This window comes from Chenopodium quinoa, unplaced genomic scaffold (genome assembly GCF_001683475.1).
Source record: "Chenopodium quinoa cultivar QQ74 unplaced genomic scaffold, ASM168347v1, whole genome shotgun sequence".
In the NCBI taxonomy this organism is placed as follows: Eukaryota; Viridiplantae; Streptophyta; class Magnoliopsida; order Caryophyllales; family Amaranthaceae; genus Chenopodium; species Chenopodium quinoa.
The window spans coordinates 2,764,569-2,779,447 of record NW_018743032.1 but is presented as its reverse complement, the minus strand read 5'-3'; the positions used below and the strand labels follow the sequence as shown (position 1 = coordinate 2,779,447).

General features: G+C 31.8%; 1 pseudogene; it reads left to right on the top strand.

Moving 5' to 3' along the window:
• Positions 1-6,044: 6,044 nt before the first annotated feature.
• Positions 6,045-7,073, top strand: LOC110730358 (annotated as a pseudogene).
• Positions 7,074-14,879: the final 7,806 nt, after the last annotated feature.

Below are 14,879 nucleotides of genomic sequence, written 5' to 3'. Positions count from 1 at the left end.
AGAAAAACTTTCATTTTTAACACGTTATCAGCACCAATTCCTAGTCAGTTATATTTATACCTACTTCTCAAAATTATAACAAATAAATACTATCTACTTCTAAATGTTTTGAGGAGTATGCTCTATAGTTGCCCATATTTTGGGATCCTCTATACCAGAAACTCAAACATTTACTCTATCATACATCTCAAAAACAACGGTGAAAAATATTCTCTTACTTATGAATTCATTACTATCCTCCCTTGTTTTATTCATGTTGGTATCTTGGTTTTTATTTGATTCATGCATGTTGATATTACATACTCACCTTTTATGTAAAATTTGATTTTAGTTATTATAATTGCTTAGTAGTAACTTTGCATGCACATTATTAAGGCCAAATTAGAAAATAAGACTTGCAAAAAAACCCAATTTTGATTATAACACCAAAACATTTCGAAATTTTATTATAACACCTACAAAAATCCCAAAATTTTGGTTTCACCACCCACTAACAGAATTTTGGATGGAAACTGTTAGTGGGGCCTGCCATGTACACATGTCAGCTATGTATTGGTTTAAAAAAAATTTAAAAAAAAAAAAAAACCCTAACCCCCTAACCCAGCCAGCCCCACCACCTGCCCTCGCATAATCCGGCGAAACCAGCCTAGCCTTACCACCAGCGCCACCCTAACCTAAAACCACCCTCTTTCTCCTCCCGCCAGTATCCGACCCCCTCCCCTAGCCTCACCAAGAACCCAACCTCAGCAAATTCCGGTGGTGTTGCTGCGCAAAAACCGGCTGAAATCGCTGCGAAATTCAGCAGATTCGCAAGTGGTTCTCCGTCAATTCACTGGTGTTTGTTCGGAAGATTTCGTGGCTCAAGAAACCGGCTGAAATCCTGCAGAATCCGGTGAGTTCTGTTGGTGAAGTTCCAGCGATTTCGCTGCTCAGGAAACCGTCAATTGCAAGCGTTTTCGCGAAGGGTTGTGGTGGGTGGGGGTGATTTTTCGGGGAGAAGAAAGGGGGAAGGGGATTTACGGGGGGGCTGATGTTGGTGGGGGTGACGGCCGGTGAAGGAAAGGAATCCGACGGCAGTTGGGGTCTCCGGCGGTGTAGTGACGGTCGGCGATGGTGGGGCTGGTGGCTGGGTTAGAGTTTAGGGGTTTTTCTTTTTTTTTTTTAATTTTAATTTTAATTTTTTTTATTTTTTATTTTTATATTTATTAATTTTTATTTTTAAGCCAATAAACAACTGACACGTGTCTCTAGTGGGTCCCACTAACGGTTTCCATCCAAAAATCCGTTAGTGGGTGGTGAAACCAAAATTTTGGGATTTTAAGTGGTGTTATAATAAAATTTCAAAATGTTTTGGTGTTATAATCAAAATTGGGTTTTTTTGCAGGTGTTATTTTCTAATTTGGCCTATTATTAACTAAATTGACAAAAAGATGCAGCCTTTTTATACTTATTATTTTTTTTCTTTCTTTTACGTACTTTTTGTGTTTCTTTCCGTTTTCGAACCCATGATCTTTTATAGATATTAGGGCTCTCGGACCACTATGACTTGCATTCCCAGTATAATAACCTTTTACAATTATAAATATTTATATTTGGACCATAATTTTTCCATTACATTAGACTATTATATGATATTTTTACAGTTGCACAAAATAGTAACGGATAAACCTACCTTTATAAAAGGCAGATTTTCCCCCTGATTTCACCACAAATCCCTTATCCTTTCCCATTTTTTTTTATCCAAAAATCACCCCAAATTTTTCACCCCCATCTTCTCCGATATGTTCCCCGACGACGGCAACCAAAACACCCAAAGCACCCACACCTTCACTTTTGAGGAAGATTTAAGGAAGATAAAACAATATTTTCTTCTAATTATGGTGCTTGTAGTTCTGTTAGTAGCAATATTAATTTTTGTCATGATGTACAAGTGAAGTTTGTTTATTTTGTCGTTTTAGTAGATTAAAAAGCATGTTTTTGTTTTATTATGTCATTTTGTTGTTATTAATAATCATTGTATAATATTACCGTTATTATTATAATTATTGTTACTACTGTTGTTGTTGTCGTTTTTCTATTTATGCGACTAATATGATTTATTTTTGCCTAATTATATAAGTACTCACAATAATAAACCAAGGGGGAAAAAAGAACTACATTATTAATGGTTTATTATTGTTAAATATATTTAATTATCACGTGTTTCATTAACAAGCTATAAATATGGAAGAATTAAACATATGTGTTGTACATATGATTTATTATTATAAACTAATTATCGCGTAATTTTTTGTAGTTAAAATGGGAGATCTTATGAAAAGACAATTCAGCGTCCTAGATTTATCTGGAAAGAAATTTTTGGAATGGAAAGTGGATGTCATGATGAATTTAAAAGCTCAAGGATTGGAGCACACTATTAAAGATAATAAAAATCCCTCTGGTCAAACAACTGATACTACCACTTATGCAATGACGGTTGTAAAACCTGTTACTGAACAAGAAAAGGTAAAAGCCTTAGTGTTAGGCCTTGTTTAGTTCACCTGATTTAAGCTGATCTGATCTGAACTTATATTTTCTGATCTGAACTTATATTTTCTGATCTGATCTGATCTAAACTTATTTTTTCTGATCTGATCTGATCTGAACTTATATTTTTTTATCTGATCTAATCTGAACTTATTTTTTCTGATCTGATCTGATTTGAAATTATTTTTTCTGATTTGAACTTATTTTAATTATTTCAATATTCTACTTTTATTGTTAATCAATATTAATGTTTAATTATTATTGTTATTATTATTATTATTATTATTATTATTATTATTATTATTATTATTATTATTATTATTATTATTATTATTATTATTATTATTATTATAGACCTACAATTTTTTTAAAGAAACCTATAAGTATTAAAATTACTAGATAGTATAAGGTAATAGAATTGGAATATTTGATAATTTTATTATTTACAATATCCCACTTCATACATGATTTTTTTTATAAGAAAGTGTTAAAATGGGGATCCTAAAAATACTAAATTACAGATTAAATTTATCATAGCTTTTTTCTATATAGAAAAAAGAGATTTGACTTGTTTTCAAATACCTTAATTCTTAAATAATAATATGGATTTATGATGTATCAAATTTGATTTTATCGTTTGTTTGAACCGGCAACATTTTCTATGTTATTTTGTACTAATTTTAATTAAAGTAATGCGTAGCTATTACTATTGAAAACCTTATACGTATACTCCCTTCGATTTTAAAAACCTTCTCCATTTCTACATGTGGGGAGTTTTAGGAAAAATTCACTCAAAATCAAGATAATCTAAAGTTGCGGCTCATAATTTTTTCCAATTTGAAGCTAAAGAAGGTTGATTTCTGAGATTCAATCGGTACATTTATATTTTTTTGTCTTGTATAATTCCAAATTGGGGTTTAAATCATTTAGTTTTAATTTGTTGATAATTTGATGTTTTTCTTTGTGAAATTTACATTACGGCTACGAACAATCTGAATAACCAAATTGATTAAATTATTTTGCTGTTTTGTTATAATTTTGTTCAATTTTCCCCTTTAAATCATCGTGTAATTCGTTTATCTAATTCTTAGATGAATTATTCTTTCTGCGTGTTTTAAATTGTTGGATAGATTATGTAAATATGTTGTTAGATCTGCTTTTTTTTTAAAAAAAAAAACCCTTTTTTTTTGTATCTAAACTCGCTGATTGTTTGCTTGTGGTTTATTTAGGATTACTTCACTTTTCAACTTCTTGATATTTGATGCGTGTATGGCTGTGTGGGAATTACAATTAATGACACATTGACCACTTTTCCTCCTTTATTATTATTACCCCCCTAATTTTTTAATAATATATTTTTTGTTCTTCAATTTTTCACTTTTCCAGCTTTTGACCGTTGCTTTCCTTTTTCCTATCACAACCGTCTCTCTCTTTTTCTCTCTACTCACACTTTCTCTCTCTACTCACACTTTCTCTCTCCTCTTTGTTTTTTGTGTTCACTTCACACGCTTCACCATTGCTGGTACTTCATTTTTCTGCTTTATTTGTTTTTGCATAATTATAAATTAGTGTGAATCAATATTACAATTTGGGTGTTTTATTTTATTTTTGTGTGTGAATTTGCTACATCAATTTTTAGCTTCTCTCGATCTAAATTATTACAATATCTGAACTGGGTATCTGTTGATTAATGTAACTCACATTTTTCTTTTGTTTAATTTATTTATTTTTAATTACTTTTTCTGTAATTTGAACTGGGTTTTCTCGGTACTTAAAACCCTGTACTGTATTTTTACTGTCTGTCAATTCTAGAAATCTGAACTGGGTTTTCTCTAATAATCTCATTTTATAATAATTAATCTAATCTGATAACCGACAATTAATGACACATTGACTTTATCTTAGGAAATGAATACCGACATGTATTTGCATGGTGCATGGTTGGCTGCTTTCTCTTTATATATCAAGTATTGTTTTATTTCTTAAAAAGTGAAGACCTAATCTGCATGGTTGACCGACAAAAACATTAATTGGGAGTATTGGTAGTTTGGTACTACAGTTTTTTTTGTATATATATAATCCTTCGTATTGCAATATTTCTCACCTACAACACATCAATCTCTCCCAAATTTTGTCCTTTTGTTGCTCATATACAATCTCGTCGACGGAGTATATTATTGTTTCAATTCAATTTTTTATCTAAAGAGTAATTATTTAATTTTCAATTACTTTTTTGTGTAGTCAAATTAGTACTCTGACTAATTTTAACACTCGAAAACAAATTGATGTAGGTGATAAGATGATATTGAGGTAATAGATTGCTGACTTAGGAATATAAGTTTTTTTCCTTCGATATATCATTTTTTTTTTAAAATTATCTATCGATTGTCAACCTGTTATTTAACTTTTATAATACTTGTGATTTGTGAATTGTGATGCATTGATAATAACTAAAATTAAGTCACTGCTAATCATATGAAAGTAAGGCATGTTCATTCAATAATTACTTTATGGGTTTAATTGTTTAGAGTTGGGTCATGTACTATGCTGGTGGTTATGGGGGTGGGGCCGGTGGCGGTGAAGGGGGTGCTCATGGAGAATATATGCATTGATCGATATCATTTGAGCCAATTTCATCGAGCTTTTGCTTAAATATTTTGGCTTTTATTTTAATATTTTTCCGACTATTATCATTTGCAATAAGGTTGGTCATAGCAATGAAATTCGCAAGAACTAAAATAGATATGTATTGTTGTTAAATATGATTGTGTATGCAACAGTCACGGTGCAATGCTTGCAACATGTTGCATAAAATTGTAATATACTCTTATTGCTTCTGCAATTAATGAATTTTTATTTTCTGTCTAAATATTGTTCAATCTCAATTAAAAATCCTCCATAGTACGTAAAATGTTTAGCATGGATGATAAAATTCATCAACCACTAGTTTCTTGTTTTTGTTCATATTATAATTCTAATATACCAATATTATTTTATTGTTTTTTGTTTTAGACATATATTTATGTTAAAAAATGTTTGGCCCCCAATAAAAAATTGTTCAAGATCCGCCACTGTTGTGAGCCATAATTGATTGACCAGAATTTTTTGATAACATAAATTAAATTATAGTTACTTATATATTTCATGCATGAAACTAATAATTTCAAAGTGCTCTTGATCATAGTGTAATGGCTGGTAGGGTAGCATGGTCTGATGACAGTACATAATTTATTTTGGACATATGCTTGGAGATGAAAGCAGGTGGACTATCAAAGGTTAATTGGGATAGAATAGTGAGTACTTTGAACGTAAAAAGTGGGAAGAATTTCAATATTAAACAAGCAAGAAATCATTGGGATGATTTAAGGAAAAAGTTCAAAATTTGGATTGAAATGGAACTCAATTGGACTGGTCTTACATTTGATCCTATTACTGGTTGTCCTCTAGTTGAACAAGATGATAGGTGGAATATATTTGTGAAGGTATGACATTTTGTTTATCCATTTTCTTGCATTATGACCTCTACAATGCTAGTTTATTTTTAAATTTATTTAATCAAAATCTTGTGCATTTATGCAGAAACATAAAGGTATACCAGCGAGATTCCTAAGGAGGCCATTGCCTCATCTAGAGAAGCTACGAGCACTTTTTTCAGGGTCTTTTGCTACTAGCAAATGGAGTTTTTCTCCAGGATTAGATGGGGAACAAATTGGTAAGGAAAATGAGGAAAGGTCTGGGGACAGTGATGAAAATATAGTAGCTATGGAAATGAGTAGGGGAATAAATAATTCGGATGATGAACAGAGCATTTCACCTCCTAAAAGTACCTCATTAGGGAAACGTAAGAGTGATGGGTGTACTAGTAAACTTAAAAAAAAAAACAAGAGTAGTAACATTGACTCTTGTATAGAGTTGTTGTAAATGTCTATTGAAACTAATTGTAAGCAAGGGAGTGGTAATAAGTATAAAGATGTCTCAGAAGCTCTATACAATATTGAGGCTATTGTTCAACAAGGAGAAGGATTTATTTACCAATGTATGAATTTTCCTCATTGTGGCGATAATGCAGATTTCTTCTCAGGTCTCCGAAGTGATGATCAGAAGATCGTGTATTTGAAGACGGCATTTCAAGATCCATCATTGGGTGGTCCTTAATTAGGTTTTTTGGGGTGATGAGTATTCGGAGTTAACTTTGTCTTATGTTTTCCTATGACTTGTTTTGCAGTTTCATATGTTTTTTGTTAGTTATTTGATGATGTTGTTCTAGTTTTAATTAAGGTTCCACATATGAAGCTACTATTTTTTCTGACCTTTAGATTTAAGTAGCTTCATATGATGCTATTGTTTTTCAGGTGATCTAATTAAGAAGCTTTAGCCTTTATTTTAAAAGTCATTGTTGATTTTATTTTAGAAATTGAATAATGTTGGTATTTTGTTGATTTATGTTGTAGAATGGATAACACACTTCCACTGTGCTTGACAATTATCGCATTGGAAGAGCTAAAGAGACTTCTTACACCAATTGAGAGATTGCCTTTAAGGTTAGGTGGAGATCCGGTAGCAAATACATATACAGACTACTACATGCCCATCCTAATTTATGCAAAGAACAATTGAGATTAGATAGAAACATATTTTTGGATCTTGTTACTTGCATGAAAAATAAAAATTTATTATCTGATGGTCGTTACATATCTGTGGCTGAGCAATTAGGAATATTTTTATATATCATGGCTAAAGGCAGTTCTTATCGTGGTGCTGCCGGTCGATTTCAGAACTCCATTGCAACAATTGGGTTGTACTTTAAACAAGTACTGCAAGCAATAGTTCATTTGTCTACCGAGATCATAAGACCATACCAAAGTTTGAGCGAGGTGCCAAAAAGGTGACAGCACAAAATATTGGCCATATTTCAAGGCATTAAGAAACATTATTATTATCTTGCATTGCATTGTCATTATATTATTTTATGCATGTACAATATATAATGACTTATAAAATGTATCTTTAAATGTTAATGAACTATTAGGATTGTGTTGGAGCATCGGATGGGACTCATATAAATGCAGTTGTAAGCGATGATGATGATGTGGCATATCGAGGGCGTTCTGGAAAAAAAAACATGGAATGTTTTGGCTACCTGTTCCTTTGATAGACTTTTCACGTGTATCAACGTTGGATTTGAAGGTAGTGCTCATGATATTACTGTATGGAACCATTGCTTAACCGTACCAGAATTTCGATTTCCCCATCCACCTCCAGGTATAATTTAAAATAGTGTATGTTTTTACTCCATACATGACACTATACTAATATGCCGTATAACTTTATTTTGTAACAGAAACATATTTATGAGAAATTGCCAGCATATTCTTCAGGGTTATATCATATCATATAAACATACGAGTAGTGGAAATCAATATGATATCTAACCAGAAGTTAGATGACAAACATTTGATTATTTTATGGCATGATCATTTGGGACATCCAACAATTGGGATGATGCAAAGAATAATAGCGAATTCATTTGGACATTCAATAAGAAATGTCAAAATTCCTCAATTAGATGAATTAATTTAACATGTTCTGCATGTTCACTCGGCAAATTGATAATAAGGCCATCTATGAACAAAATTGCTACTGAATCCCCAAAATTCTTGGAAAGAATTCAGGGAGATATTTGTGGGCCAATTAATTCAGCATGTGGACCATTTAGATATTTAATGGTTTTAATTGATGCTTCTAAACGATGGTCACATGTCAATCTTCTTTCAAGTAGAAATGTTGCCTTTGCAAAATTACTTACCCAAATTATCAAATTAAGAGCACAATTCCCAGATCATACAATAAAGAAAATAAGACTCGACAATGCTGGGGAATTTACATCCCAAACATTTAATGATTATTGTATGTCAATTGGAATTGATGTTGAACACTTAGTAGCTCATGTTCATACACAAAATGGTATAGCTGAATCACTAATTAAGAGATTACAATTGATTTCAAGACCATTATTAATGAGGTCAAAATTGCCATCATCTGCTTGGGGACATGCTATAATACATGCAGCAGCGTTAATTAGATTGAGACCTACAACTTATCATAAATTCTCACCACTACAACTTGTTTGCGGTCGAGAACCAAGTATCTCACATCTAAAATCTTTGTTTGTGTTGTATATGTTCCCATTTCTCCATCCCAACGAACAAAATGGGTCCACAAAGAAGGCTGGGAATTTATGTCGGGTTTGAATCCCCCTATATAATTAAATATCTTGAACCATTAACAGGTGACTTATTTACGGCTAGATTTGCGGACTGTCACTTTAATGAAGCAGTATTCCCAGCCTTAGGGGAAGAGAAAGTGGACCCACGCAAGAAAGAAATAGAACTTATCTGGAATGCAACACAATTGTTGATGTTAGACCCACGCACAAATATGTGTGAACAAGAAGACAAGAAAATTGTTCATTTACAAAGTGTTGCAAATCAATTGCCTGATGCATTTGTAGACACAAAGAAGGTGACAAAATCACATATACTAGCAGAAAATGCCCCTGCACACACGCAGGTGATAATAAGGCCATTGAGAATGAACCTCAAGCACGCAAAAAGCGTGGGAGACCACTTGGTTCAAAAGATTCTAAACCAAGGAAATTGAAAAGATTGGATGGAATAGAAAATGAGACTAATAATGTTCCCCCATCAGAAGGTCAAGAAAGACCAAATGTGGATGAAAGTAAAGAAAATGATGATAATCTAAAAGGGGGCGAACAAGAAGACAACCCTACGGGGAGTGAACAAGATGTTCAAAACATCGATAACAATGAAATTTCAATGAAATACGTCTCTTCCAAGACTCAGTGGAATAGGAAAGATGTTATCGTGGATGAAATATTTGCAAACTCCATCGCAATCGACATTGTGTCTGATGAAAATGATGTTGAACCAAAAACAGTGGAAGAATGTCGACACAGGACTGATTGGCCAAAGTGGAAGGAGGCAATGCTGGCTGAGTTAAAGTCACTTGAAAAACGAGAAGTTTTCGGAAAAATAACTCTTACACCAGCCGGTGTAAAACCCGTTGGATATAAATGGGTATTTGTAAGAAAACATAATGAGAAAAATGAGATAGTTAGATACAAGGCAAGACTTGTAGCCCAAGGATTTTCTCAAATTCTAGGGATTATTATGAAGAAAATATTCTCCAGTAGTTGATGCAACTACATTAAGATTTCTTGTAAGTTTGACAGTCACAAAAGGACTGCAAATGCATGCGATTAATGGATGTAGTGACTGTGTATTTGTATGAGTCACTCGATACAGACATTTATATGAAAGTCCCCGAAGGACTAAAACTACCAGAAAACCACAAGCCTAGACAATTACTTTCCATAAAACTATAAAGGTCACTTTATGGATTGAAACAATATGGAAGGATGTGGTATAACCGTCTCAGTGAATACCTTATGAGAAAAGGGTTCAAGAACAACCAAATTAGTCCCTGTGTTTTCATAAAGCGATCACAATCAGGATTTGCTATTGCAGTTTATGTTGATGATTTGAATATCATCAGAACCCTAAATGAACTTGAGAAAACTGCAAAATACTTGATGAAAGAATTTGAGATGAAAGACCTTGGAAAAACTAAATTCTGCCTTAGATTGCAGATTGAGCACTTGAGTCATGGTATTTTTGTCCATCAATCAAACTATACAGAAAGAGTTTTGAAAGGATTCTTCATGGACAAAGCAACTCCAATCAACTTCCTAATGGTTGTTCGTTCTTTGAGTATGAAAAACGACCCATTCAGACCACGAGAAGAAAATGAAAAAACTCTGGGTCCAGAAGTACCATACTTAAGTGCAATTGGAGCCCTATTGTACTTAGCTAACAACACTAGACCCGACATAGCTTTCTTTGTGAACTTGTTAGCCAGACACATCAATGCACCAACATATAGGCATTGAAAGGGAGTCCGACACTTACTCCGGTACCTACGAGGGACACAAGACCTTGGTCTATATTATCAACCGAAACAAGATGCTGCCCTCATTGGGTATGCCGATGCTAGATATTTATCGGATCCTCAAAATTCCAAGTCACAAAATGGATATATGTTCACTTATGGCGGCACTGCAATATCATGGAAATCAACAAAGCAGACGTTGACCGCGACATCCTCAAATCATGCAGAGTTGATAGCCCTTTATGAAGTAGGACGAGAATGTGTATGGCTGAGGTCGATGATTAGTAATATCCAAGAAGAGTGTGGAATGAAAGTAATAACAGAAAATCCAACCACCATCTTTGAAGACAATACATCATGCATCTCTCAAGTAACTAAAGGATATATTAAGGGAGATAGAACAAAACATATAACCCCAAAACTATTCTTCACACATGATCCCCAAAAAGATGGGGAAATAGATATCCAGCAAATTCAGTCTTATGACAACCTTGCCGACTTGTTCACCAAATCACTTCCTTCCAAGAAATTTGAGCAATTAGTTCACAAAATTGGAATGCGACATCTTCGTGCATTATGCTGAAATCAGGGGGAGCATTATATGCACTGCACTCTTTTTTCCTTTGATCAGGTTTTTATCCCAATGGGTTTTTCCTGACAAGGTTTTTAACGAGGCAGTATATCAAAGTATATAATATTTTTCTTTAAGGCAACCCATACCCTATTTCATGTGAACATTCAAGGGGGAGTGTTGAGAAAATGCCAAAAATGAAGTTCACATGAACTTATAACACAATAATTTGTAGCTCATCACATGAACAAATTTAGGACAATAATTTGCATAAAAGTACAATTATGTAAAATATTTTAATGACAATATTTGCCTATAAATAAGTTCACTGTTTTGTGAACTAAAGAAGTAAGAAGAAAAACAATCGGATTTCCTACTTGCTCTATTTACTCCCTTCTATCTCCATTTTCATGAAATATCCAATATCATTTTATAGTTAAAAAAAAACTTTCATTTTTAATACAAAACAATTTTCTCCTTGATTTAAGGAATTGATTTGTTACTATATTCAAAATTATAGAGAGATACAATTGGCAAATTTGTTATTTGAAATAAAAGCCACAGACGTAGTATTATCACATTAACGTTTCAGTTCCTCTTTCTCACTTCCACGTTCTTTTTTGTTTGTTTTTTATTTTTCTTTTTTTTTGTTGTATACTTATGTTCCTCTTTCTAGTTTCTCCCTCATTGACTCATTCAACTCCTTGTCTGTCTACTTTTTTTTTAAAATTAAAAAAAAAATCTTTATCTCTTTTTAAATTTAAGATTGTTTAGATCAAATTCGAGGGTTTGTTGAATTGTTGCGTCAATTGGGTTTGCTTAAAATTTTTTGTGCTTTCTTTTTCTTAATTATTGTTCTGTTGTTTAGAAGTACAAATACTCGTCATATGGGAAGAACTGCAAAGAAACAAGAATCAACTTCTAGCTCTAGTAATGCACCTGCAATACAGTGACGTATCGAGGAATTCCGAACTGTGGGTTCGGAATCTTAAAAAACAAACGATGCTCATATATTAATTAAATATTCAATATATAAGTTCAAATTTTTTATTACAAATGGATGGATTAAATAGTTATAAAATAATAAATAAATAAAAACCTACAAAAGCATTCTTCGAGTTTTATACTTTGAAAGCGTGCTAAAACATTACTACTTCTATAAATGATAAATCTATAATTATATTGCAAAAAATCAATATTACACGAAAATTCGAAAAACAAAAATCCCAAGTCCCCAATAAACACAAATTTGATAATGAATTTTTTTTCTAATTATCAATTAAAAGACCAAGTAAAAATTTTAAATTCTAAGTTTCTAAATTCAATTTGTACGTCAACAATATATCAAAACTAATTAAACAAATCAATAATTAATCTAATTATCACTAATTTACAAACAAATAATGATTTAAGAACTAAGAGGAGTAGAGGAATAAGAGGACCGTTGAAACTAATACATACTAAAGTATAAAAGCAATAATAATATTAGATAAGTATGAAGCAAGTAAAATAAAGAACTCATAATATTTCTTCATGCTTACTTCACCAAATACAAGAGCCATATATGTAGGCTAACAAACAACAAATAATAAGCTAAAAAAACTGAAAGTATAATGCCATGTTTAACCCATAAACCCACTAAATAAACTCATTAACTTCTAAATTCATTTAACTCTCTAACTTAACAAAATGACCAACATACTACTCCTAAAATTATTGACCCAACTATGGACTAACTCATGAAGAACAACGGAAGAAATCGAAAGGGGGGAAAAAAAAAACAAAAAAATGAGGGTGGTTGGTCTCAAACCCATGATCAAGAGGAGCCTATTAGTCACTCCCTTACCAATGTGCCAGAGTTACATATTTGTTTATTTACTTCACAAAAATTTGCTTTAACCTTATTTTTTTTCTTTTTTTAAAAAAAAATCAAAACTTATAATTTTTTTTTCAAAAAATCTGGGGGTTCAATGAACCCCCTTGAACCCCCTAGATCCGCCCATGCTGCAATATCTGATATATTCAAGGGGTTAAATAGGAAAAAAATTGAAAATATCGAATATTTGGGTTTCTACGTGAGGTTTACTGCCTCAATTAGTCAATAGGAATGGAACAAAGATCTAAGCCATTTTCTAAAGCTTATTTTAGTTTAATTTAATATTGATTAGATTAACTTGAATATCCTGTTGAACTTGAAATTTATCACTTTAAAGATCATTTTCCTGATCTGATTCATTGTTCAACTTCTCATTAGAACAAAGAATTGTAAATTTCTAGTTCATATATATTCTTGTGTTAGAATGTGATGAGTATTAGAAGCTGCATTTTGAAAAAGGAATATAAGTATTAATTGGAGGGGTTGGTTAGTAAAGTAACATAATATGGTTAGTAATTACTGTAAGTGTTTAATGATGTATTAGCCATGAAATTTGCTTAACAAGGTCATTAGGTGTATTATTAAAAAGTAGGGTGTCACTTTGTGGAACAAAAGTTTTGTCATGCCCCCATATAGAATTTTAGAAACTCGAGGAATATCATATAGAATTTCCCTAATTATAAATTATCAAATTGGTTATTGGTGTAGTGGTGATTGGGCCGCACTTGGTAGGGAGGACCTCGTGTTTGTTCCCCCGAAACATTAATAACTACCCATAATTGAGTATTAAATTTGGATTAACCCAAAGTGTGAAGGTGGAACACCAAAAAAAAAAAATACAAAGTACTCCCTCTTTACCAATAACCACCTTTATACGATGGTAAAAAGATAATTAGGACCACATGATGTCTTGATCCATGATTGTACCATAGTCAACAAGCAAATCATATTAATTTACTTGTATAATGAGGCAAGATCCTTGACAAGACATTTCTAACGTAACAAGACCGTTGTGTATTTGTACTTCTTACAAAATGTAAAATGAAACAAGTCAATGGAAAAGTAACGATTTTTTACTTAAAAAAAAGAAACTTTGTGACCAATCTATTCTAAAAATGGAAATTGTTGTTGGTATCTTTACCTTTTTTTTAACAAAGGAAATGAACATTATATTACAACTAGATGATTAAAAGACATTTAGGAAAATCCAAGTTTGTGACCAAAAGACGACCATTATGATGCTGGACTTGCTAAAAAATACAACCATGAAGCCTACCCCATCCGTAGTTTGCATAGAAATAAAAACAAGAACAAAGATAAAACTAGAAAGTATCTTATATACGATAACTAACATTATATCTTATATGAGGAGCTTATTCAATATTCAGATTTTCGTAATATTTAATGAATAATAATGCCTTCTTTTTTTAATAACTTCTCCGTTAACACATTTTACACTATTTATTTGACCTATTTTGACTAATATTTGTGATTTTTATATAAGAAAAAAATATGATTTTGTGGGTAATTGTTGGAATCGTATCAAAAAATGGATTATTGATTTTTAGTTGTTATAATTTATACTTATTGATAATTAAAGATATCAATAGTTAAATATTTGCATCGGTATATGTGCTCAGGAGAAATAGAACACTTATTAAAAATTGAAAAGAGTATTTTATTGATAATCTATCTTAATTTTCCAAAATACTCCCTCTATTTTTTTATTGCAACAATTCTTTAAATAGAAATACTCTACACTATTTTATTATATCTCACATCTCACATGATTATGTGCTAAATTTGATAGTAGTTGATAGGATTTTTTGAAAATAACCACCTACTATTGTTGTCGTTTTAGTAATAACCACCAAATTTTTTTTATTGTATTTTACCACCTACTATATTAAAAAACATGAAAAATTCCCACCAGATTTG